Source organism: Propithecus coquereli, unplaced genomic scaffold (assembly GCF_000956105.1).
Source record: "Propithecus coquereli isolate 6110/MARCELLA unplaced genomic scaffold, Pcoq_1.0 Scaffold849, whole genome shotgun sequence".
In the NCBI taxonomy this organism is placed as follows: domain Eukaryota; kingdom Metazoa; phylum Chordata; class Mammalia; order Primates; family Indriidae; genus Propithecus; species Propithecus coquereli.
The window spans coordinates 268,992-274,094 of NW_012154718.1; the positions used below are offsets into that span (position 1 = coordinate 268,992).

Sequence of the window (5,103 nt, forward strand, 5' to 3'; positions counted from 1 at the left end):
AACTCCTGAGCTCAAACAATCCGCCCGCCTCGGCCTCCCAGAGAGCTAGGATTACAGGCGTGAGCCACCGCGCCCGACCTGGACTTTATTTTTTTGAGTTGATCTATGTGTCTATCCTTTCACCAATAGCACACTGACTTGATTACTGTACCTGTATTGTAACTCTTAAAATTGGGTAGTGATTGCTCCAATTTTATTCTTTTTGAATATTATTTTGTCTATTTTTGTTCCTTTGCCTTTCCATATAAATGTTAAAATAATCTTGCCTATATCTACAAAAAAAGAAATCCTGCTGGGATTGTGATCGGAATTGTGTTAAATATATAGATCAATTTGGTTAGTGTTTGAACTCATGGATATAATATGCCTTTTTTTTTTTTTTTTTTTTTTTTTTTTTTGAGACAGAGTCTTGCTCTGTTTCCCAGGCTAGAGTGCCGTGGCATCAGCCTAGCTCACAGCAACCTCACACTCCTGGGCTCAAGCAATCCTCCTGCCTTAGTCTCCCAAGTAGCTGGGACTACAGGCATGTGCCACCATGCCCAGCTAATTTTTTCTATTTTTAGTAGAGATGGGGTCTCACTCTTGCTCAGGCTGGTCTGAAACTCCTGACCTCAAGTGATCCCCTCGTTTCGGCCTCCCAAAGTGCTAGGATTACAGGTGTGAACCACTGTGCCCGGCCCTATAATATGCCTATTTATTTGGGGTCTTTTTTATTCTTTTCATCAGCTAAAGGTTTTGTAGTTTTTAGTATACAAGTCCTGTACACATTTTTTTAATATTATACTTAAGTATTTCATATTTGAGGCACTTATTATAAAGAATATTGTTTTCATTTCAATTTCTAATTGTTCATTGCTAATATATAGATATGTGATGATTTTTATGTGTTAACCTTATATCCTGTGACCTTTCTAAACTCACGTATTAGTTCTTAGAGTTTTTTGGTAGATATCTTGAGATTTTTTATATAGGTGATCCTGTTGTCTATGTATAGGGACAGTTTTATTTCTTTGTTTTCCTATCTGCATGCCTTTTTTTTCCCTTGACTTACTGCACTCTCTAGAATTTCCAAATGACGTTGAACAGGAGTACATATCCTTGTCTTGTTCCTGATCTTTAGAGAAAGCATTCAGTCATCATTAAGTATGATATGAGTTACAGTTTTTGTATACATTATCAAGTTGAGGAAATTCTCTTCTCTTCCTAGTTTGCTGAGAGTTTTTATAGTGAATGGATGGTGTATTTCATCAAATGCATTTTCTGTGTCTATTGATAGGATCATGTTATTTTTCTTCTTTATTTTGTTGTTTATTCTTTATTATTATTTTGAATTGCTTTTTGAATATTGAACCATCCCTATATGCCCATGACATGGTAATGGTGTATTATTACTTTTTTGTATTGCTGGGTTTGAATTGCTGGTATTTCATTGAGTACTTTTGTATTTATTTTCATAAGAGATATTGGTCTGTACTTTTTTTGCGCTGTCTTGGACTGGTTTGGTTATCAAGGTAATGCTGGGCTCATAAAATGAGTTGGAAAGTGTTCCTTCCTCTTTTGTTTTTGGAAGAGATTATGCAGAAATGGTGGTATTTCTCCTTTAATTGTTTGGTAGGATTTGCCAGTGATGTGTCTGGCATGGATTTCTTTGAATTTATCCTGTTTAGAGTTTGCTGAACTTCTTGAATCTCTAAGCTTATCTTTCACTAAATTTGGGAACTTTTCAGCTATTATTTCTTCAAATAGATTTTCTGCCCCACATTCTCTCTCCTTTCCTTTTTTGACTTCAATGACACCATTGTTAGACCTTTTGGTATTATCCCATAGATCCCTGATACTCTATTCTTTTTTATTGTTAATTATTTTTCTCTGTTTTACACAGTAGATAATTGCTATTGATCTATCATCAACTTCACTGATTTTTTCCTCTGTCATCTCTATTCTTCTATAGAGTCCATCCACTGAGTTTTAAAAAAAAAATGGTTATTATATTTGTAAATTCTAAAATTTCCATTTGATTCTTTTTTTGGTTTTTTTTGAGACCCAGTCTCACTCTGTTGCCCAGGCTAGAGTGCCATGGCGTCAGCCTAGCTCACAGCAACCTCAAACTCCTGGGCTCAAGCGATCCTCCTGCCTCAGGTAGCTGGGACTACAGGCATGCACCACCACACCCGGCTACTTTTTTCTATATATTTTTAGTTGTCCAGCTAATTTCTTTGTATTTTTAGTAGAGATGGGGTCTCGCTCTTGCTCAGGCTGGTCTCAAACTCCTGACCTTGAGCGATCCTCCTGCCTCGGCCTCCCAGAGTGCTAGGATTACAGGCGTGAGCCACCACGCCCGGCCATCTACAAGCAGAGGCAACATGTAAATTTCATAATCCCTCCGTATGCTTGTCACAAATACATTTTAAAAAATACATTAATGAAGAATAGAATTAATTCTTTATTAAAAATAATTTAGTGAAGAGTAGACTTAAGTCATTTTTGACAGCTGTGGAATTATTAGGAGAGCTCTCCCAAGAAAACATATAAGAACTGTTAGTTGATAGTGTCAAAATGAGGGGTTCTATTCTGCTACCCGAGGCCTCCGTGCATCTCTAAAAGAAAGGGTAGGACTTAATTAAATACCATCATAGAGCAAATACTGAATGAATTTCTATTTGCAAGGTCCTGTGGTAGTCACTAGGATATAAGTGTGAGTAAACCATTCTCTTTCCTCATAGAACTTGAGATTAAATGGGGAGGCAGAAGCAAATAATTACAATAAAGAGAAAACACAGAGGATCAAGCACGAAAGGGTAGTCAGGAAAGGTTTCACAAAAGTGGTGCCCCTTGAAGGAAGAGTAAGTGTTTGCCTGTCAGGGCATAGGACAGAGGGGTACATTGAGGGAAGTTTATGTAATTCAGTATTTCAGGGGATTGGGGCATAGATCTCTACTTATTGGCATTAAATAATCTACCAAACATATTGTTAAGTGCAAAAAGCAAGACGAAGAAAAATGTAATGATATGATTCCATGTATGTGAAAAAACAAAATCATATTGCTGTCCATATATATATGGGTATAAACATATAACAAAATTTATAAAAGAACATCTACCAAATTGGTAACATCAGTCACTTCTGGAGAGGAGAGTGGGTGCATAGGCAGAGATATTAAGGGAGACTCCATTTATGGTTTGTGTTTTTTAGAAGATTGTTTTCAGTTATTATGTGTTTTATTAAATATAATAAGGAGATAATGAATAAATAAATAGGACATTGATACAATGGAATGTTATTCAACCACATATATGTTATTCTCTGAGTCAGTAATTTGCAGATATTCTTTAGATTTAGAACCGTTTTTTCAAACAGTTGTATCAAATCCAATTTTTTGGAGAAAGCAGAGCAATTTTGTTTTTAAGTTAGACTGGAGGACCTGAAGATCTCGATTCCTGTGTTTGTATATGTGCACACATGCAAATAAAGAGGTATGGAATGCTATATAGGTCCTGGGGTGTTAACAATCACAATCTATGGGAGATAACATTATAAATGTTTTAAAATTTTATTTTTTATTATATATTCTAATTTTTAAAAACAGACAAATATTGTTTGTTAGTAATTTTTTTTGTAGAAAAAACACTGGGGCTGTACGGTAAATTACACACTCATACACTGATGATGGGAGTATAACTTGAGCCATCTGTTTTGGAAAGAGATTTATTACCATGTGTCAAGAGTTTGTGAAAATGATCATACACTTTGACCTAGTAATTACACTTCTAAGACTTTGTCCCATGAAATAACTTATGTAAAAATATGCTTATGAGAGCATTATTTATAATGAGAAATTGGAAATGACTTTAATATCTTACATTCTATTTGATGAACTATTATGATGGTCTTAAAATTATATTTGAGAAGATTCTTAAATAACATTGGAAAAGGCTTGATAAGTGAAAAAGCCCCTTCTCAGTCAGCCCTTTCCCCACTGAGATAAACATTAATTTTTATTTCTATTGCCATAGATTAGTTCTGCCTCTACCTGAACTTTACATGTAATCTTTTGTGTCCCCCTTCTTCACTCAGCATAATATCTTTGAGATTTATACATATAATTGTGTATAGCTGTACTTTGTTCTTTTTAATTACTGTATAGTAATCCATTTTATGAATATACTGCAATTTATCCATTCTTCTGTTGATATATATTTGAGTCGTTTCCAGTGTGGGGCTATTATGAATAAAGCTGTTGTTAACATTCTTGTTCATATCTTTTGGTGGATATATGCACTCGATTCTCTTGGGTAAATACTTAGCAGTAGGATTGCTGTACCATATGGTGAGTGTATGTTTAATTTTGTAAGAAACTGCCAAACTGTTTTCCAAACTGTACCAATGTATACTCCCACCAGCCATGTACTGGAGTTCTAGTTACTCCATATCCTTGCCAGTGTTTGATATTGATAGTCTTTTATTTTAGCCATTCTGGTGCACACATAGTGGTATCACATTGTGGTTTTATATATATTTAAGTGCTTTTGGTTTTAACATTCATATCTTTTGAACCAATAGTTTAATTTTTATGATATTTTCCTAAGACCATAATCTGAAAATCCAGAAAAAATTTATATGACAATATATGCACTTTACTGTATAACTTATAATAGCCAAATATGAGAAATAACCTAACTGGATATTAAGGAAATGATTACATAATATATGATACATTCATAGTGATAAAATATGCAGCCATTCAAAATTATTTAGATAGATCAGATTAGTATAATAAAAGCAGGATACAAAATTGTACATAGAGCATGGTGTCAACTATAGAAAAATATGTGTATTAAAATAGACCAGCTATACTTTAACAACAAAAATTATTTAAAATAATAGTATAGAGGAACAGTCCAAAATATCTTTGGATGGTGGTACTATGTGGGTTTTTTTTTCTTATCCCTATGTATTTTTTCCTAATGATCATATGATCATTTTAGAATAGCATGAAATGTAAGTAAATTTTATTTTATTTATTTATTTTTTTTATTTCAGCATATTATGGGGGTACAGATGTTTAGGTTACGTATGTTGCCCTTGCCCTCCCCCTCCCCCCC

At 34.1% G+C, this 5,103-nt stretch overlaps 1 protein-coding gene across 2 annotated transcripts in view; it reads left to right on the plus strand.

Moving 5' to 3' along the window:
• The window catches only part of FAM120C (family with sequence similarity 120C), a 97,130-nt gene that overhangs the window by 47,686 nt on the left and 44,341 nt on the right, over positions 1-5,103 (plus strand). The window lies entirely within an intron of this gene.